The sequence below is a fragment of the Nelumbo nucifera genome, chromosome 2, assembly GCF_055504915.1.
Source record: "Nelumbo nucifera cultivar China Antique chromosome 2, China Antique-T2T, whole genome shotgun sequence".
NCBI lineage: Eukaryota > Viridiplantae > Streptophyta > Magnoliopsida > Proteales > Nelumbonaceae > Nelumbo > Nelumbo nucifera.
Window position 1 is genome coordinate 87,861,772 of NC_142650.1, and position 21,930 is coordinate 87,883,701.

The following is a 21,930-nucleotide window of genomic DNA, read 5'->3' on the forward strand; positions in this document are numbered from 1 at the left end:
ATGTTAGGGTTTATTTTGAATAACGAGATCGCACGAATTGGAATCTTCATAGATGAAGGGGTAAAATGGGGAATTTTGTAATGAAATTTTCCCAAAGGGTTCTAAGAAGTCCGAAAAGGGAAATGATGGGGTTTGATGGCCTTGAAGGGTGTGTCAGAGTGAGAAATCATGATTTGGAGTGTGTCAAGCAATATATAGGCCATCATATCGGGATTTTTCCTAATGAAAGGCTACAATGGTCATTTTAGGTTTAAATAATGGAGGAGGGTTTATCCAGGTATTTAGGAAGATGATGGCATGATCCAAGTGTATCAAAGGGTGTACCACTATGCAGATCTGGAAATAGGAGAGTAACGGCCAATGAGAGCCCTCAATTCAGAATCATTATGAGGGTAAAATGGCCATTTAAGGTCTACAATTTGATATATCAACAATTGGAATGTTTTGATGGGGTTTGGGGATGTCAGATGATGTGTGACGATTGATACCTTGAATTTGGAGAGTATTGGATGACGAAGATGGTCTATGTGGAATTTTTTTTAATGAAGGGTAAAATAGTCATTTTGAAATCTGAAATTTGACAAATGATCGATCAGAAGGTTGATGAGGGTTTCGGTATAGCTCAAAGGTTTCAACTAGTGTGTCATGATGCAAATCCTGGATTCGAGGAGTGATGACTAATAAGGATCGTTAATTTGAAATCTTTTTAAATGAAGGGCAAAGTGGTTGATGGAGGTTAAGGTTTCATTAAGGTTTCGACCAGGGGTTTGATGGAGGTTTTAGGAAGATTTTTGTGTCTCGGGGGAACTGCCGTGACAAAGATCTAAGATTTTGAGAATAGCGAGCGACGAAAATAATTAATTTGGAATCTTTTTATATCGGGGGTAAAATGGGTATTCCTGGCTCTAAAATTTGGTGGGTGTAGATCTATGAAATAATCGGGAAGCTGATGGAGGTTATGGTGAGTTTGGGTGCATTGGGAGTGCTGTCATGATGGAGATCTATGATTTGGAGAGTGTCGGGTAACTAAAGTGGTTGATTTGGAATGTTTTTGGATGAGTGGCAAGATTGGTATTTTGGGCCTAAAATTTGTTGGATTGTAAATCAAGTGGTTAATGAAATTTTTGGTGAGGTTTGGGTGCATTGAGGGTGGTGTTGTAATGGAGATCTATGATTTGAAGTAATGGCTGACAGGAATGGTCGATTTGGAATATTCCTAGATAAGGGGCAAAATGGGCATTTTTAGTTCTAAAATTTGTTGGATGGGTATCCTAGGGTCCCTAGAGTCTAATGAAAGTGTCTAATGGCTTAAGAGACATCGGAATCGTGAGGATCTAGGTTGTGAGTATTTCGGCTAACAAAGGGACTTAAGGGAATTTTAAGTTTGACTTTGGTGGAGTGGCATGGATTTGAATTGCAAGGCTGTTTGTGAGGTTTTGATTGTGTTGGGGACATGTGGATCAAAGGTTTTTGGTTACAGAAGTGTCGTATTGTCATATGTTGAAATGGAATCTCTAATGGATGAATGGTGAAATCAAGGAATTTAGGGCTGAAAATTGGTGTGATTGGGATGATAAACAGCTTTGCTTCATGTGATGAAGTCTAATTAGATAACAGGTGTGGTGCAATCGGGGCCATCGAAAGGGAATCTTATGAATTTGACAATGAACTTGAGGCTATTTGAGTTGAAACTTAGTTTCCTAGGATTTTGCCATATTCTAGAGATGTTGGTAAGGTCTAATCAAGCATTTAGAGTGTGAAAAGTGGGTTAAAGAGGGGACTCAACAAAAATTGGGTGCTGATAGGGGCCTTAGAGTTGAAAGTGGTTTGGCTTCCCCTTGTTCGTTTGATCAGGTCTCCGTAGCGGGTGGTCTATACTTTTACTCTTGCAAATGCAACTCGAAACTTCTGAACTCATAGGTAATATGTCCTTAGGTTATCAACGTTCCACGCACGGGGTACTTGCCTCCCCTCAAGCATTTCGAGCTCATATGTGCCTTCGCCGAATACCTTCAATACTCTATAAGGGCCTTCGTAGTTTGGACCTATCTTTCCTACACCAGACTTAAGTACCATAACCTTCCTCAATACCAAGTCGCCAACTCGAAATCGGCGTTTCTTAACTCCAGCGTTATAATATCGAGCTACTCATTGCTGATATGCCACAGTCTGAACGTAGGCTAAGTCACGAACTTCCTCCAATAGGTTAAGGTTAGTTTGTAGCTCGCCCTAGTTAGCATTCTCATCGTACGTCTTATACTGCATGGTTGACACTTCGATCTAGTTGCAGTGGCAGATCTGAACTCATCTTTGACCTCTTCTTCCTCTGATCCCTCTCTCTTTCTTCTCTTCTCTTCTCCTTTCTTCTCTTCTCTTCTCTTCTTCTTCTCTTTCATCTTCTTCTTTTCCTCTGAATCCGATAATTTTATTGTTCACCAATACTGTTCATCGTCCTCTTCATTGAACAGCGGCGGCACTCTCTCCTCTTTCTGAGCAATACCCTTCAATCCTGGTTTCCTCCACCCCTTTTTCTTCGATTCTTGCCATTTTTTCCAACAAAATCATCCCTCCTTAATTAATTCGTCATTCCCCTTCTCTACGAAAAACAGAGCGCCTAGTCATCTGGAGTCCTAAAGTCTTACCAAATCCGGTGAAGACTCCATCATTTTAGCATTGTCTGTCGTTCTCCACTGTCTTCTGGTGATTTCTTTCTTGCACATGGCGTTCAATCTATAGGAACCTCCCTTGTTCCCTAAGTTTGAGTTAGACGAGTAACAAAGATCATCCTCAACCTGCTCGCGCTTAAAGGGTGGAAACAAGGCCTCTAACCAGCCATCATCTCTTATCTCAAAAATCTTCACGTTCGTAGCCTCCAGCAATCGGCTAGTACATCCTTAGGTAACTATGAACCCAGCCTTTGCTTTATTTCTATTAGATAAGATTAGAGGCCGGAGAGCAGACCGATGGAGTAGGTCCCATCAGATCCACCCCCGTAGATCTGCTCTTCGACCCAATCTGACCTGAACTTACTATATGCTTTTGTGTGTGTTTAGATAATCCTATTTCTGCCTTTTTTTCTGAGATTTGATGGTGATAATGGTCTCGTGTTAGTTCAGTTCTATTTCAGTTTTGATTCTTGTATGGATATAGGTGTGCTTTAGGTTGCTGTTTTTCTTCTTTACTTCTTAGGTTATTTTCTCAAGCATGATTGTAGAGTTTTTGTTGGTGTTTGCATTGATATGTAGGATTAATTAGTTTTAGCAGAAATTTGAATTGCAAAGAATATCATTTAGAGTTGTTCTAGCCTTTCCTCTCATCTCGTATAAAAGTTAGTTACCTTTTACTTAAGTTATATTGTTGGTTATTTTTGTTTCATACCATAGGCTAATGTTACCATGTAGGCCCCACCTATTGGACCCGGGAGAGGAGTGCCTAACCCCTTCCCTCTCCCATTCAAGTCTTACCCATACTGGTTAGTTGGTGCCCAAAATGTTGTTGAATATTATTCCTGGAGGTCCCATCACCTCCATTTCCCAAATTGATGGGTGGTGACTCCATTTCTACCCTAAGTGACAAGTGAGTCATTTTCCTGATGCTCACATTGAGGAACTTACCCGATGTGACTTCGAATATGCACTTATTCGGATTGAGCTTCATGTTATATTTTCTTAGAATGTCAAAAACACAGTTTAGATAAAAAATCAGAGTTTGAAAATCAGGTTTCAACAACCATTTAAAACCATATCATCAACATAAACTTCTATTTTATTCCCAATCAAATCAGAAAATACTTTGTTTACAAGGCATCGGTAAGTCACCCTACTGTTTTTTAAACCAAAGGGCGTAACTTTATAACATTACAAACCCATTTTAGTTACAAAGCAGTTTTTTCCTAGTCGACTAGATCCATCTAAATTTGGTTGTAGTTAGAGTAAGCATCCTTACCTCCTTGTCCACTATCCTCCACCACTCCGAGGCAAGGTTCATTTTCCTCTACCAGATTGGTCTGACTAAAGGGTCAACGTTTGGCCTATGAATTATTATAGAGGAGTCTATGTTGGGCATTTCTATTGTCGACCAAGCAAAAATATCTGAGTACCTGTTTGGCAAGTCTTTTCCAGAAGATCTATTACAAGATCTGATAGTTAAAAGATAGGGTGAGCTTTTGCAAATAGATCTTGGAAGACCAAAGACTAGTTGAAATATTTTTCATAGATCTTAGGAAAGACTATAAAAGTTAGAAGACTATTTGGTAATGTGAAGAAAAGATGTGTTATGTATATATGAATGCCTTGTGTGTGGGCCAACAAACCTTTCATTTAACACCTGTGACCATCATACATTTTCTAAGGTGGGCCCCACATACCATTGGTGGACATGTATAAGGAGCCCACATACATTTTACAAGGTGGGCCCGACATACTATTAGTAGGCATGTGTGAGGTCCATGTGTGGACATGTATGTAGGGCCCATATATATTTTACAAGGTGGGCCCGACATACTATTAGTGGTAATGCATGTGGGGTTCATGTGTGGACATGTATGTAGGGCCCACATACATTTTTCAAGTTGGGCTCCACACACCATTGGTGGACATGTATGTAGGGCCCACATGCATTTTACAAGATGGGCCCGACATACCATTGGTGGATATGCATGTGGGGTCTGTGTGTGCACATTTATATAGGGCCCACATACATTTTCCAAGGTGGGCCCCACATACCATTGGTAGGTCCCACTTACACATTCAATTAGTTTTTTATGAAAAGATAACCCATTTTCTCCTAAGCGTGTGCATCGTGCCACACGTTCAAAGAAGACGGGGCACTAAAAGATTGTAAAAGCTTCCTAAAAAAGTGCAAATTCGGGTTGTTGGTGTCTTTTGTGCACTGGAGCTTTTTCCCAATAGATCATTCCATTGCCAAACGGGAAATGCCTAGAATTCAGGCTTCCGGGCTTTTAAATAACCTGAAGTCCGCGCAGAAAGACTTGCCAAACACAACCTAAATTATTAATTAAAAAGCTTACCAGTGCATAGCGTTGTGGTTCTGTGAGGCAGGCTCCGATCTGCACTATCTTTGCAGGGTCAGTAGTTGAGACCGGCACCAGGACGGTGTCCTCCATGATGCGAGCTCTCTCGTTGCCATTCTCTAGGGTGGCTCCAAGTTGATGTCGATAGTCTGCTTCCCTTTCCCTTTCAGTGCGACCATGTAGCATTTGCACTTCCGAGACTCGAGTTGATCACCTCACACCATTCCAACTCCATAGTATGTTGCAAATTTCATCGACAGATGGTAGGTCAATACCACAGCTCTAAGGGCTTGCAAGATCGGTCGGCCCAAGATGGTATTTTAGGGCGAGGAAATTGCAATCACTAGGAATGTGGTCGAAGTGCACCTGGTTTGGTGGTGAGCCCGCTACTAATACTCTTATTCAGATGAGAGGCTGCCACTTCTCCGTTAAGGCCGACCAAGGAGATGTTGGTCGGTAGTAAGCCCTTCCTCTCCAGTTTCATTCGCTCAAATGCCTCCAAAAAAATGATATCCGTTGAGCTATCGGAGTCGACCATAATTCGCTTTACCTCAAAGTCATTTATCACTAACTTGACCATGAGGGCATCATCATGCGGATACTAGATCCCATGAGTGTCATCATTGGTGAAGTAGATTACTTCCTCCACACAAGGACGCTTAGGCGGGTTCCCATCCTCATGCTCGAGCTCTTGAATTGAGATTTTCCCAATTGAGGTGCTACATCCTGCCACTATGGACCCACCTGTGATCATGTTGATTACACCACGGATGGGCCGCTCTACTGGTGGTGGGTCTCGAGGAGGCTAGTCCTAGTTTTGGTCCATGTTGGACTGTGGCACTTCTCTAGGCTGGTCGACAGGTCAGTGTCGATCTTCTTGTTTAATAAATTGCTTCAAGTAACCTCGGTGGATCAGTTCCTCGATCTCATCCTTGAGGTTACATCAATTTTCTTTATCATGGCCAATGTCCCATTGTAAGTGGCAGTACTTGTTCAGGTTCCTGTTGTCGGGGTCTTCTCTCATTCGAGGTGGCCATCTAATGTACCCAATTGTCTTTATCTACATCAGGATCTCCCCTCTCTTCGTGTTCAGTGTAGTGTAGTTCTAGTTCTGAACGAGAGGGATGCAAGAACATCGACCTAAGGACCTATTGCCTCTATAAGGGAACCTACTGCGCCTTGGCGACTTACTCTTCCACCTTTTCATGCTGCTCCCCGACTTGTCCTCTTATCTCTTTTGTTTTTTGCTTAGCTCTAACCGAGACCTGAGTGTTTCTTCGGCCTTCATGAACTTGACTGTCTGGTTGAAGAACTCCTCCATAGAGGCCAGAGGGATCAACTCGACCTCCCAGTGCAAGTCAGGATGTTGAATGCTATTGACTACCACGGTAAGATGTATGGCTGGGTTGAGGTTGGGTATCTAAAACCACTCCAGGTTGAATTACTTGATGTAATCTCAGAGTTTCTCATCAGGTCACTAAACCACATTCAGTAGACAGGTCGCCAACTTAAAAAACTTCTTGCTCATCACGAAGTAGGTGGTGAAGAGGTCGACGAACTGGCTCTATCTCTTAATTGAGCCAATGGCCAGTCCCGAGTACCACATCCGAGTTGTACTCGAAAGGTGGTCAAGAAGGCCATGCAAAGACTTGTATTGTTGGCCCCATGTAACTACATCCGGTCCTATAAACTATCGAGGTGATCGACTAAGTCGGTTGTTCCATCATATGATTCCAGGCTAAGGGCCTTGAAGTCCTTAAGCCATAGCGCCATGAACTATTCAAACATCCCCCGGTCATCCAACTCTTTTACACTTGTTTAACCAACATGTCTATAGAAGTGTTCTCTTGAGCCCATGTCTAAATAAGTTGGCTAACATTGGCATCATCATATGTTGTATTACATTACTTACTCGTCACTAAACAAAATAGATTAAAAAATAAAAATAAAAAAACAGGTTCAATTAATTAGTAGAAAGATATATCAAATTCAAGAACTAAGCCACAAAGTAAAAAAAGCTATCTGCTCTCGCCTAAATAGGTACAAGCTATCTGCTCTCGCCTCTTTGACGACCAGAGCTAAGCTCCAAAAATTTTCATATCGTTACGTCATCAAACTTATGGTGTGGGCCCAATCAATATCTGCCACGTCATTCCATTCGCTAATGAGGAGTTAAAGGATGCAACCGCGTTTCAGCATAGGACATAATATAGATTTGACGTGTACGCCACCACGGCACTACCCCCATATAAATGCTCCGGTCCGGTCCTGGCCCTACCATCTAGACCAAAAGCAAAGTGAGCTGTAATCGGATCCATTAATATTTAGATCTGAAACCAACAATCGGACTCAGATCGAATTAGATTTAAATTTACATTCATCTTATTGCGCTTAAAATGATAAAAAAAAAAAAAAGTAAAATATTTTACCCTAAAAAATCCCTATAAATGAATCGGTTCGGTTCAAGCACGTCGGATGTGTCCTCTCTAACTCCGAAATCCGAACTGAATCCATTGAAGGCAAGCTGTTTTTGCTTGGAATCCTCCTTTAAAGTTTAGACAATAGCACACCAGAGGCAGAAGGCAGAGTTGGCGTTGGCGATGGGAGAGTCAAAGTTTCGTCCACACTCGATCAGTCACCCGCATTAAATGCATTCCTTAGTTCAAACTTGGATGAACGACCGGACTGTCCGGATCAAGACCAACGTCGGAGTTAATGCCTACTCCGTACCATAAACATAAATTGGTCTCTCTCTCTCCCTCTGTATGTACTGCTGTAAATGCATCGGAGAATGTTGCCCACTCTAAGATCCCTCACCGTACGTTTTGAAAACAAACGGTCCAGATTCCAGAACCAAAGAACATAAAGCTCCCCTTTATCTTTAGTTGCTTGCAAAATTGTGGTTTCATTTGAAGCTCTGTTTCTGAGCCTTCCACTTTGTTTTGGTTTGAATGATAGAAAGCTTGTGGGGCGATGCTGGCTTTGCTCAGATAACTGTGTAAATGCAGCAAGCAAGCCAATCAGCACACGAAACGTGTAGGGAATCGCCTGTTTCCTACTGCAATACAGACCACGCGTGCACCCACTTGGACCAAGAAGTGAGAACCCAACCCTCTCACCTCCTGCAGGTCAGTCCCATCTTGAACCACTAGCTCTGCGCCATGACCATCCTCACAAGTCACAACCCCTTCTTCACAGTTTTCCCACTCTCTCACTCTCTCTCTCTCTCTCTCTCATGAATAAGAAGAAGAAGGGAACTGCTTCAAAAGAAAAGAAAATCTCTCTCTAATTATGGTGGATAAGGTTGAGAATCCAAAAGGCGTGCAAACCCCACTAGACAAGAGACCACCATGTAGTGGAAGTTGATCAGAATTTTGTCACTGTTGGGTGGGTAAGAGAATTCAGCATTCTCGCATAAAATATTAGATCATATAATATATAAAAATCTTCAGACAGATTTAACAGATGATTCAGAAGTACCAAACCCGGCATAACAGATCAGTGTATATATTTTAGTAATATCAGAGAAGAGTAAACACACGAAGTCTTAATCTTGTTGGGCAATGATACAGAACATTCAGAAGCAACATGCAGCTACATCTTCTTTTCAGACTACCTGTTAGTTTCTGTATATGTTGTTTCTCTCATCCTTTCTTTTTCAAGGACAACAAGCAAAGATCATTGCAAGTTCGGATTCTACCTTTCTCTATCTATTTCTGCTAGTCGTCTGTGTGAGTCTGTGCTGATTTGCTTGCTTCGGGGGTGGAGAATCGTCACTTCCCGAGGGGGGAGAGGAGGGGCTCAAGCCTGACATAGAATATCAGAACTGACAGTCTCATCAGACCAGGAGTTGCACCACAGCAGCTACAGCTACAGCTTCAGTACCACCAATACCCAGCTTCTCGAGAAGGAAATCAAAGCCGAAAAGAGACCCCTGAAAACTTTGTGAATGGGGTTAATAGAAAAATGAAGAGAAAAGACAAGAAAACTTGGAAACCCACAACAAATAGCATGAACTGTGAAAGCCAGAAAGGAAAACGGCTAGAACAAGACTAGAGAAACTTGAGAAATTAATGGAAGGCAGTTCTAAGTGAAACGATGGAAGCAAGAAGTGAGATGGCTAGTATAATATCGGAAGAGTTAGAAAAGAAATAACTGTAGATTGAGGCCAAAACTGAGGAAACCAAAAGATGGGTATCTCAGATTTCTCCTCTTCTATGAAGTTTCAGTTGCAGGTTTAGTAAGGAGGACGTGAGGTGGGAGGCCATGGCAAGACTTCAGGAGGGATCTGACAATTCAATGGCGTTGGAGCTGCAATACTGTAAACGGCCATAGGGATGTTAGTCGTGCAAGAATCGCTGCTACCACTAACCAAATTTACAGGCTTGACGTCCTCGGTTTCTTCGTCGTCGCCTGGAAGACGGTGGAACGTAGGGTTAACAAATGAAGCTGCTACCAAAACTACCGTGCTCCCAGCAACAAGAGAGCCTGCAACTGTCCCTCCAAAGACCTGGCCATGGCCTCCTGCAAGGGAGATGGTAAAGGGAGGACAAGATTTGGACGTAGAAGAGGAAGTAGACGATGAAGACGAGGACCCAAGAAATGTGCCTGATAGTGAAACAATATGGAAAGGGCCGGTGAGAGTGAGTGTCGATGTGTGTGAGGCGGGATGCCGGAGCGTGACGTTGGCCACAGTGCCGGAGCCGCTGAGGATAGACAGACCCACGTGTCGGCGACGAGCGAACTGTGAAACCATTTCGACGACGTCGGACCCGGCGGATACTTCGAGGACTACCGGTCTCATGGCGCACTCGCTGTCTCTTGTAATCACGATGGGCGGCTTGGGTTTGTTCTTTGAGCCCGGTGGTCGGCCTCTTGGCTTCCGAACAACCTCCACCATCGACCCAACATCACCCCCAGTTTTGTTGTTGTTGTGATTGATTTTCACCTTCGTGACTCCACCACCACCCATGAACGGTGTTCCGTTTCTCGCACTGTGTTCGTCATCTTCTTCTTCGGAGGTGTGACATTCCCGGGTTTGTGAGAGAGAGATCGCTCCTCCATAGTCGGCCATTGCTCAGAGCTTGTTCTTCACTAGTTGATGTGTAAACTCTGAGAGAGATAAAAATGAAGTTCAAAAACTCCTTTTCAAAGGACTAAAATCAGCAAAGCGAGATAATCAGATAACAACCCTTCTTTTATAATTGGTATACCTTTTTCCTGAGCTGTCGGATGCCTGAGCAACCAGGCGGGAAGGAAAGCGGGTCCCACACCGCTGCACGGATCCATTACTGCTTCGGTCACATCCTAAACTCTCTTCCATAGATTCTACTAGGTCACATCCTAAACTCTCTCGCTCTTAGTCCCTCCCTCCCCTCACGGGCCACGGCCCAACCATTCTCTCTCATATGTTGGAGTTTGTCCAATGGGCTATATCATGGAGATGTCTTAAGAGTACTTGATTGATGGTATATCTTCCTTCCTAAGTTCTGCATTAATGTCCATTGTGACAGGATGGAAAGAAATTGTTTCGGGACTAACCATTATGTAAGAAGATCCATCAAACAACAACTAAAATACCCACAAATAATATTATATATATATATATATATATATTATAAAATATATTAAATTTAATGTCAAAATAATGATATACATATGAAGGTCTAAGGAGAATGAACTGAAGGGAGGAAGAAAGGTGGAAAGGATTTGGTCAAACCCCCGTGGTGTATTTTTGGTTATAGGGTGACTTGGGTTCAAATCGCTTGCATGTCGTAGTGTATTTTTGTATTCATATGCATGGATACTGGATCAATCCTATCGTATTGATATTTTAACCCTTGATTGATATATTGAATTTTTTTAGAGATTATTAATGCAAGAATATTACAGTAGACATGTATTGTCAATGGGTTTAATTTACATTATATATGGTCTCCAAGGTTAATATGGGTTTAATTTAAATGCTTAGGAATTAACCCTAACCCACCACCTTACTTACATGGAATTGGTTAGGTCCTAGACTATAAATAGCAATGCGAAGGGAGACACCTCTTTGCTCTTTTTAATATCATTTACACATTTTTAGATCTCTTTCAGCCACACAAACTCACTTGAGAAATGCAAACAATCACAAGCACCTACAAACCTCAACCCAGCTACTTCAAATTCAAGAGAGAAAAAGAAGAGAAATAACTTCTTAATTCTCAACTTCTCAACTTTACACTTGGATTCAAGTTCTTGAAGAAGACCAAACCATCACAAGAGACCCTTCCTAGAGAACATCCTTCACAACCAATCAAGCACAAAGCCCAAAATAAAGAAACTAAATTAGTAATTTGAGAAGCACAAGAAGAAACACGCCAATGGCCTTGACCATTAACCAATTAAAGGTTGCTTATGTAATCTTTTTTCTCCATTGTTGCTTATGTAACTAAGCAAAACCAAAGAGATTTCATTCCCACTGGCTTTATTACAAGGATCTATTTTGTAATTTGTATCCATATTATTTGTTAATTTGATACAAAAATTGATGTCAATAACTACGAATAGTTGAAACTGATTAATTGAATTTCTTAAGGTAATGATCTATATGAGTACATTCTGTTTTTGATAATGGAAAATGGTGTACTTTCTAGGGAAATGACAAACGATATCAATGTATTAAATGATAATAAATATATCTATTATGGTACAAGTGTAGGGTAGTTTGGATACAGGGCAAGTCCATTTCATGGTAATTGAATTTATCCCAATCATCACCCTTTTTCTATTATCTTATTATTATATGTACCCCACTTTTTTTATGCATGCAGCAGAAAAACTTTCTCTCTTTATTGTCCACTATCAGTATCATGTGGCACGTGCTTTTTTTTTCTTGTTTGGTCAATGGAGATGTTATTTACCCATAGTAGGAAAATGCAAATGTTTGAAATGCTTTCCAAGAGAGAATTGGCTCTATGATTTAGAGCCACAAATGGATGAGATCAAATTGGATATAGGCATTATCAAATTTGATTTGTTTATATTTGAATTCAAATCAGATAATATCTATTAGATATATAGTGGATTTGAATTGAATTCAGATTATAATCGGATATTAAATAATATAAATATATTGGACTATTAATGATTAAAAGATTATATATTATTAATAAGATAAGCTATGGCTTTAATATTATATTTTATTAACAAAATAAATTGAAAATTACTTAGATAAAACTTGAACCTATGACAATTTAGTGAAAATACAACAATGAGACCAACTTCAATGATAAATATAATGCAATTTATAAGTACATATAAGCATGGATATTTAAATTGAATCGAATCATATCGGATCAGATACGGGTAGATTTATAATTGATCCAATTATAAATGGATCAAATTATCACCCTTAATAGGATCGAATTCAAATTTTAATTTAGATAATTAGATACTATTTGCAGCCTTACTATGATTGTAGGAATCACTTTTAAGTAAGGCCGTGAATGTGTGGTATGTACTCTGAGGTCTAAGGAATTAGTTAAACCAAAAAGGAAAAAAAATGTAGATAAATAAGTGACCAAACCCCTAAGAAGGGGTTGTCTACATACCCTCCAATGAGGGATCAGGTCGTTGTTAGAAGAAGGACAAAGTGACAGATGGGTGAGATGGGAAGATGGGATAAGGCTAATATGGATGAGAAATGGACTGATATCAAGATGATGGGGCAAGAAATGGTTCCCAGGCCCCTTGAAATGGATGAGAGGCTCCTATTTATAGCGGGTGCTCATTCCAAAAGTTTCTTAAATTTATGTTTTTCCTATTTTACCCTTGTACTTTAAAATGTTCTTTTTCACATTTAAAATATGTGGATGAATATCTTTCTAGAATTATTTTATTAATTACATGTTTATTTCCATTCTTGAATATGCTTAGTTAGATTTATTTCTAGAATGTTCATTGCACATGTTTATTCTTACTCAAGATTTCTCTTTTAGTTTCTAGAATATTCATCCCTTAATTGTTGTGCTGAAATATTTAGCACTTATATTCAATCAATAAAATGAGTCGAATTGACCCAGATTTGGTTGGTCTTGTCGCAGTTGTCGATCCATATTGCTACTCAGGTTGATCCCCTTACACTAAGAATTGATTCTTTAAACTTCAAAATAGAATAATTTTTTGCTCAAAACTTATTCTTCAAATAGTGATTTTTTGGAGTATAATTTTAACCAAATTAACATAGCCTTAACAACTGATTGCTTTGAAGAGAGAGATATATCATGTAATCTAATTCTCTATCAACTTTCAAATTCCTTTTTGGATTTATGATATATCAAATTTTATCTGACATATTTGCAAATTTGCAAATAATTGGGTATATGCATATTTTTCATTAATTCATTGTCTCTCATTTTTAAATATATTTATTAGATACACATTTAGACTAGGACCCAAAAAATTAAACACAATAACTAGGATAATCATGGGTTGGGCTAAGGCTAACTTTTCATGGGAGTAATTTAAGCCCAAGTGCTCTTAAAAAACCAGAAAACCAAAAAATCGAATCAGATCCAATGAAATTGAATAAAAAATCTAATTAACTGAACTGATCGATTTGGTTTCGGTTAACCAATATGAAAAAACAACGGTTGAACCGACTGTATATATATTTCATGCATATTATATATGCTTCTCATATATATATATATGATATATGATATGTTAGTAGGGGTGGCAAATGGATGGATTGGGTTGGGTTGGGTGTGGGTTGAGTACCAATCCACCCATATTGACTCACTAACCCATTTGCCACCCATGTTTATGGGTCAAAGAGGGTCACAACCCACTTTGACCCTAACCCACCCATTCTATGGGTCAAAGAGGGTCACAACCCACTTTGACCCTGACCCACCCTAACCCACCCATTCTATGGGTCAAAGAGGGTCACAACCCACTTTGACCCTGACCCACCCTAACTCACCCATTTGACCCTCTAATTCAATTATTCAAATTAGACCCTTCTTTTTTTACCTTTTCTTGATTCCAATTGCATAAAAGCATATGGCTATATATTTAAACTACAAAAACCGAAAAACATAAATAATCAATTTTTTAAATAAAAATAAATGCATAAAAAACACATTAAGTGGCAAAAAAATTATATTTCCTGTAAAACATCAGAAAGTGTAGAAAAAAACTTAGAAAATAAAAAAATGAATAAAAATATAAAAGAGAAATTGTAAAAAATATAGAAAATTAAAGAAAATGCCAAAGATTGCATTAAAGTATAAAAATTGTATGGAAACACAAAAAAACATACGAAAGATTTGTAGGAAAATGCCAAAAATGCACAAATTTATAGAAATTACTATAAAATATGAATGATAAAAATTTCAAAAATATATTTTTCAGACAAAAAAATCAAAAATAATAATAATAAATAAAACAATAAAAACTCAAAATTTTATATATTTCAACTAAAAACAATAATCACAGGAAAAAGATGCAAAAAATGATAACAAAAATTTCTAGAAATTATATACCTTTGGTAGAAATAGAAAATTATAGAAAACACATAGAATGATAATTTTTTCAAAAAAAATATGTTTCAGCCAAAGATTAGAATTAGAATTGATGAATCAATTTTTTGGTCATGTATCAATTTTTTGTGCTAAGTACCTCGTCATTTGGTCTGAGCTAGGGGTAGATTACGTGCCGAGTTAACTGGGCCGAGCTGGGTAGGTTAGGTGCCAAACTGATTGGGCCGAGCTAGGCAGGTTAGGTGACGAGCTGACTAGAGTGTCGTGCTACCTATTAGTTGCCGAGCTGACTAGAGTGTCGAGCTGCCTATTAGTTGTCGAGCTGACCAGAGGGTCGAGCTGCCTGGTGGCGAGCTAGATTGATTGTTGAGCTTCGTAGTTCTTTAAAGACTTGCAAGGAACCAATGTCAGAGGACCCGGGGTGGCTAACCCAGCGAGGTCGCTCTGATGCTTAAGTCAGTACTCTCATAGTAGACTACGAGCTAAAAATCACAAAGTATGAGAGCTAGAATATGATTACTTGCCCCCGCCATTGGGGTTGGTGCCTTTATATAGGCATTGTTTGGTGTGGGCTTCACGCACCATATCCGAGATTTCTGAGAAGTCGTCTAAGTTGTCTGAGATTCCCTGAGGTAGCCGCCATGCACGTTGACCATCCTTCGGATCGTTCGGCACGTGGGCCAACTTCCAAGGATCGTGAGAGTGTTTGGATATGCATGCCGAATTTGTCATCGAACACGTCTCGTAGGCTGCCAGCTCGCACCAGGGCCAGGTCGCGCCAGTGCCAGGCTACCAACTCGCATCTGTGCCAGGATGCCAGCTTGCGCCTGTGCTAGGCTACCAATTCGCACCAAGGCCAGGCCACTAGGTCGCGCCTGTGCCAGGCTGCCAGTTCGCGCCTGGGCCAGGTCGCGCTAGGGCCAAGCCACCAAGTCGAGTCTGTGCCAGGCCGCCAGGTGGGACACCATCAACTTGGCTAAGGCAAGTTGTTGCCAAAGTGGTTCCGGGTGTCACCTAGTTGTTCCGAGGTGCCATGTATCACAATATCATTGGAAGGTCAAATCCGCCCTCATCATTTGCCCCTCACTCCCAAGCTGAAAGTAACTCGGCGAAGGGAGTAGATTGCTCCTTTTGGCCTGAAATGACTAATTCGATGAGCTCATAAGCGTCGATTCAATTCCTTTGGCTCTGGGAGCGACTCGCAGTCCACTCTCCTTACCCTTGATTTTGCCCATGCCGAAGAGGCGACTGGGTCTTATGTGGTGCTGAAGTCTTTGCCAATTCGACGCTTTAGCCCTTAGGCTCTAGGAGCGACTCGTAGTCCACTCTCCTTGATCTTTGATTTTGCCCATGCCGAAGAGGCGACTAGGTCTTATGTGCCCATGCCGAGGAAGCGACTAGGACTTATGTGCCCATGCCGAGGTCTTTTATCAGTTTGCCAGGTTGCGCCTGGGCCAGGCCGCCAGGTCGCACCTAGGCCAGGCTGCCAGGTCGCACCTGGGCCAAGCTTGCCAGGTCGGCGCCTTAGAGCTACGGCTACACTGCATCAGCCTCGTTAGTGACGTCGGTTACCCACTCCTACAAGAAGCTACTAAGAGCTTGACCTACGGGGGCAGCACTACTGACTTTAGGTCACCAGCTCGCATGGGAGCCTTGGAAGGCTCAATCGGAAAGGGCATCCATGCAATTTGTTGATCGCCTACTCTCACAAAAACCACAAAGAGTTCATCTTTGTAGAGAGTACCTCACAAAAAGGACTGATGAGGCTTTATCCGAGTTAAAATAAAGTTGGTAGAGCTACTTAGTCTGTTGGCCATCAACTTCCTGCATAGTCTTTGAGTTCATAAAAAATGGAAACTAAAAAGCGAGAACTTTTAGTATAACTTAGCTTTCTGGAAGAAGAAGGCTTAACCTTTCGGATGATGAAAACTGGGCTTTTTGTAGCGTTTCTCACAAACGGCGCCAATTGATGAATCAATTTTTTGGTCATGTATCAATTTTTTGTGCTAAGTACCTCGTCATTTGGTCTGAGCTGGGGTAACCCTTGACCCAACCCCACCTAACCCTTTTCCCCTGACCCTAATGGGTTGAGTGATCCATCTTGACCCACCGTTAAAATGAGTGGGTCAAGTGGGTTGGGGTCAAAATTGCCAGCTCTATATGTTAGTTATAATATAATATATTACACATATTTCTAGTATTTATATTATATAGTTATATATTTATTTATAAATATATTATATACTAAAAAACTAAAAAAATTGAAGAATCAACTCAGTCAAAAACTAAACCGATTGAATCAATTGATCAGTTAGTTTTGGTTTGATTTCGATTTGCAATTTTCCAAAAAACTGAAAAATTGGTAGAGTTTAAAAAAAAGTCTACAATTAAGTGAACCATGAACACCTTTTGCTCTGCTCAAGCCCTTGCCTGCACCCTGATGGGTTAAAAAGAGAAAAAAAATCAGGACCAATTGGATAAGTGGTCAGGTCCATGTTATTCGATCGGGTCAACCCACTCAACCAATAAGGTTCCATTACCCTTATGTTTAAGAGTTCTTTAATCCAAATTTTATTAAGAGGAAAAGGATATGAATGTCATAAAAATAAAGTAACAAATACCATAAGTCGACTATTTTTTTAATGAGATATCTTTGCTTCTTAGTAATATATTTTGCTTTTGATCTATAAAATACTAAGAGGGAGTGGTAATTAATCGGTGAGTTGGTGATCCATTTTCCCAAAAACACCATCTCGAGCCCCACATCATTTAAGTGATAAGGGTATGAACGATTTAAATAAATTTAGTTTCTCTTTTAGGCTCTCTCAGGAGTCATCCGATAAAATTGGAACGTAGAGAAATGGTCCAAAAATTCTTGACTATTTCCATCTTTTTCAGATTTTTGGAGAAATTCACATTGTTTCTTCTTTTTTTTTTCAATCAACTATTACCAACTTCTGTTCATGATGTTGGATGAAAATCCGATCCTTCTTGTTGGTTCCTAAAGGATAATGCTGACTTGTTTTTGTTCTTCCCCTTGGCCAAGCTCATTCTGTTGTCTCAATATTCACCAACTAAAACCCCAATAGCTTCATTACAAACCAGTGACTGTAATCTGAAACTAATAACCACCAGAGTAACATCTCTATCATAATATTCCTGCTCCAACAAGTTCTCTTCCCTGATTGTAATAGACATGTAATATTCATGTTCATGGAAAGGCAGTCACATGACCTCTCTCCATCTGTTTGTCAATATGATCTTCCACCTCAACCACCAGACAATGCCGAGATTAGTTCTCAAGGCTTGTGCTGAAACAAATAATTACCCACTTGCATTGCACACACATGCTCTATTGACAAAGCTACAGAGTTTGCGATCGGACACAGTTGTTGATACTCCTTTGGTTAAGCTGTTTTATGCATTGGTTAAGATTGCATATACAGAATGCGGCTGGAACCAGAAATTATCGTTTACACTTTCATGATGGTGGATTATACAGGTGATTTCAAAGAAATATTGAGGGTGTTCAAAAATGATGGGAATTGAAGTTAGGTTCTTAATGATCTCTTGTTTAACTTTCTGTTTTAAGTGCCTCCGAAGGGGATTCCTTTTTGTTTTGAAGAACAACAAAAATGAGTGCATAGCAAAAATATTTTAGCTCCTTTCATTTTTTGGTAACATGTAGCTCTTATCATGGCAATTCAAGGTTATGTTCTTAATGAGCATGCAACAGAAACACCGGTTTGTTTTATGAAGCTCTATAGATGGGAATGGAGAGCCAAAGGAAGCAACATTTGTTTCAATTGTGGTAAGAGTAGAGGGTTTAAATCTAGGAAAGCAGCTTCATGCCCAAGATATTAGGTATGGAACTACGGATTTTCTGCATTTGGTAGTACTTATGTTACAAATTCACTAATCATGATGTGAACGGAGTTCAGTTCTTAATATGACCCAGTCCTTGTCTTCAATCAAGTTCATTCCTCTAACATGGTTTTGTTATTATCTTTGGCTTTCCTCAAAATGGCGAAAGTGAATATGTTTTTAACATTTACACCCTCATGTTGGAAAAACTAGCAAAAAGTAACCCCTAAGCATTGATTCTAGATTTTCCAATGCCCTATGCTCATCTGTGAATGTTGTTGTAGTTGAGAAGGGAGAAACTATTCATGCTAAGATTTCCAAGTCAAACAATCATATTGGATCTGAAGTTAATTAGAAGACTGTTTGTAAGTCAAAAAAATGGTGGTTTGGGTGTGGGGCGTTTAGAAGAAAGAAATCTAGCCTTTCTTGGGAAGTGGCACTGGAAATTAAAGAAAGAGCATAATGTTTTCTTGGCTTCTGCAATTTGCAGTATCTTTGGTGAAAGTGCTTCAGGGATGGGTAGCTCCCATCTAAGCCATTGTTGCTCAGCTAGTCACCCTTGGAAAGGTATCATCCAATCCTCGCCTTTTCTTTTCTCGAACTTCATTCAGTTCACTTAGGGGATGGTAACCTCATCAAGTTCTAAATTGATCTATGGTTGAGTCATCAACCCCTTTGTGTTGTTTCTTCCCAAGTCTTTTCAATCTCATCTTAAACAAACAATAAGCCTTAGTCTCCTCAATTCTTACCTATGATGTAAATGGCTTCTCCCACAACTTTAACTTTTGTAGAAATTTGACTGAGCAGGAAATCACAAATGTCTCTGCTTTAATCTCCCTTGGCAAAGTTTTCTTATCCCTTCACTCCAAATGGTACCACCCCCTCCTCCCTTCCCTGAGAAAAAGGTTTGGCTCCCCTTAGTCTCCTTTTTTATTTGGGAGGCGACCCTTGAATGCACCAACACCTATGCCCTTTTTCAGAAGAGAAGGAAAGGAAAACTATACATTTCCCCTCTTGTGTGCTCCCTTTTCCGAGAGAAGTGTGGCAATACCTTTGACATTTACTCGTGAACTGTAAAGTGACTGGATAAATATGGCAATTCTTGCTAGGTTTCTGTCGGAATGGCAACTACTATTGAGCCCCCCCTAATAGCATTCACAAGTTCTTAGTTCAAGAAAAAGGAAATTTTTGGGGGAAAAGAGGAAGAGTGTTTACAAAAGCTCTTATCCATGCTGTGTCATGTGGGGAATCTGGGAAGAGAGGAATAAGAGTCTTTGAGAATAGTAGCTCCCCAGTGGACAATCTCAAAAGACACATCCTTTTTTGAGTACACTCATGGCCACTCAATAGCAAGCTCTACTCTAGTATATACCAATCCGTCGGTATAGGTATATTATCCATCGGTATAGCCCTAAACGAGCTACTCCGACGGTCACCCAATGCGTCCGGTAAGATAGCGTCGGTATAGGTCTATACCGATGGATAAAATCCGTCAGTATAAGGTGTAGACACCTATACCGACAATTTGCTAAACCGTTGGTATAGGTTCAGGCTATACCAACACAAGTAGCCCGTCGGTATAGGTTCAGGCTATAGCAACACAGTTAGCCCGTCGGTATAGGTTCAAGCTATACCAACACAAGTAGTCCGTCAGTATAGGTTCAGACCATACCAACGGAAGTAGTCCGTCAGTATAGGTGCAGGATATACCAACGGATATAGTCCATCAGTATAGGTGTTTTTTTTTATATTTCCCTACAATCTTGTGAAGCTTTAAAAGCTTGTACATAAAAATCCAAAATAGATAGTTGTAGTTGCATGAAAAATCTCAAAAGTTTTCAGAAACAAAATAAATAATCTACAACTATAAATGAAATGTTATACTCGTTCCATTCAGTTTTCTTTTCAAGTAAAATCAACACTTTCTAACTGCATTAAAAGGTTAACTAAAAACAATCAAATAGAGAGAGGCAAAGAGAGGACTTGAACCAGACAATACTAAGCAAAAGCTCCTAATGAACTGTACTTGTACATAAAATCAACATCTAGGGTTTGAATACCTATAAAAGCATGTAAAAAGTTAGAATAAGCTACATTGATCGATGAAACCTACAAACAAAACCAGATAGTAAAATCAAGAGCTAGGGTAATTTAAGGGAGAGAGAAAGAGAGAGAGAGAGAGAGCCATTATCATTATAATTGCTTGAAAGTTTGATTCCAACTGCTAGGATTATCTAAAATCAACACAATATTATTCAAAATTTCTTCATTACCTAATTGGAATGATTAATGTCAATCATCTAATAAAGAGATTTATTTAGGAGTAGCTCACCAATAAAATTAATACACAAAAATATCACAGCCAAAGCCATTAGAGCGAACTACAGGCATCAAGTAATAAACTATTTTACCTGATTCCCACAACTATCTTGAATCACCTTCTATCAACCTTCTGATGTATTTTGGAAGTGGAACTTGCTTTCAAGAGCTAAATGAACCTGTAAATATGCAACAATAGTTATTTTAATATGAGTCACAAGATATGACGTGGAGGAATTTGCAGTTAAACCAACTCAGATATGAAACCATGGCACAATTTCAAATAAAGATAGGATAAGGGAAAATTGGAAAATTTGGCACAATTGGGGTTTAAGATCAAAGGGAAGGTGGAAAAGAAAGATAGGATAATGGAATCAGAACTAGGGGTAATTAGGATTTAGGTAGGCTTAGGTTTAATTTGATTCATGACCTCCCCTAGGTGGAAAGATTTGGTTCAGATGTGATCTATGATTTCTAAAACCATAGAGCAATGCCACATTCACAAACGACAAAATAATTTCAATTTGTAGCATCAAGATTGACACAATTACCCATGTAAGAAATGAGAGATGTATTTGGAGGGAAAAACAATCAAAGGGTGACTCAATTTCAAACATCAATCATGTTGAGAAAAGCAATTGCCTATCAAGAGGATCTCCGTGTCCAATTTGTCGATTTGTACCTCTTCACCAAGAGAAAACGTTCTGCCTTTCTGAAACAGCTAGTGTATGCCTCCACCCATAAGAGATCTGTACCACTTTCTGCTAAGAAGCCCAGCAACGATTCATGAAAAATTAAAGGAAAACAAAACCATACTTCATATTGACCACATCTACCTCAAATGAGAAGTCAAAGAAAAAAGAAAGAAGAAAAAAAAAAAAGTCGTGGAGCTCAATATTCTAGCCCAACAGGAATGTACCTATTCATTTGGAAATTTTACTTGCACTAGAGAACAGTGATCAACATTATCACCAACACCAACTTGCCCAAACTGTTTAAGATAAGGAAAACATTAAAAACAACCAACCAAAATTTGTAAGGGAGAAAAAGAATGGTCAACTGAAGCAGGTAATGCATGAACAAATTAAACTCTGAGAAGTCTGAAATATACATTTTTGAATGGCTTTAATTAGCTAGCAAAATGAAATCTGACAGCTTCTAATAGGTCCATAACAGTCCTAATTTTCA

The 21,930-nt window shown here is 39.6% G+C and overlaps 1 pseudogene across 11 annotated transcripts in view; it reads right to left on the bottom strand.

The window, feature by feature from the left end:
* Window positions 1–6,956: 6,956 nt before the first annotated feature.
* The window catches only part of LOC104606060 (AT-hook motif nuclear-localized protein 28 pseudogene), a 28,102-nt pseudogene continuing 13,128 nt past the window's right edge, over window positions 6,957–21,930 (bottom strand). For 9 of the 11 annotated variants that reach the window (XR_016083127.1, XR_016083120.1, XR_016083123.1 and 6 more), the window contains 4 exons: window positions 21,662–21,733; window positions 21,425–21,503; window positions 20,835–20,921; window positions 6,957–10,144 (listed from right to left, as the gene is read on the bottom strand). The product of XR_016083127.1 is annotated as an AT-hook motif nuclear-localized protein 28 pseudogene, transcript variant X8 (transcript). Of the gene's footprint in view, window positions 10,145–10,245; window positions 12,151–20,834; window positions 20,922–21,424; window positions 21,504–21,661; window positions 21,734–21,930 lie in introns of those variants that run through there. The other 2 variants (XR_016083121.1, XR_016083130.1) reach the window with 2 other exon arrangements.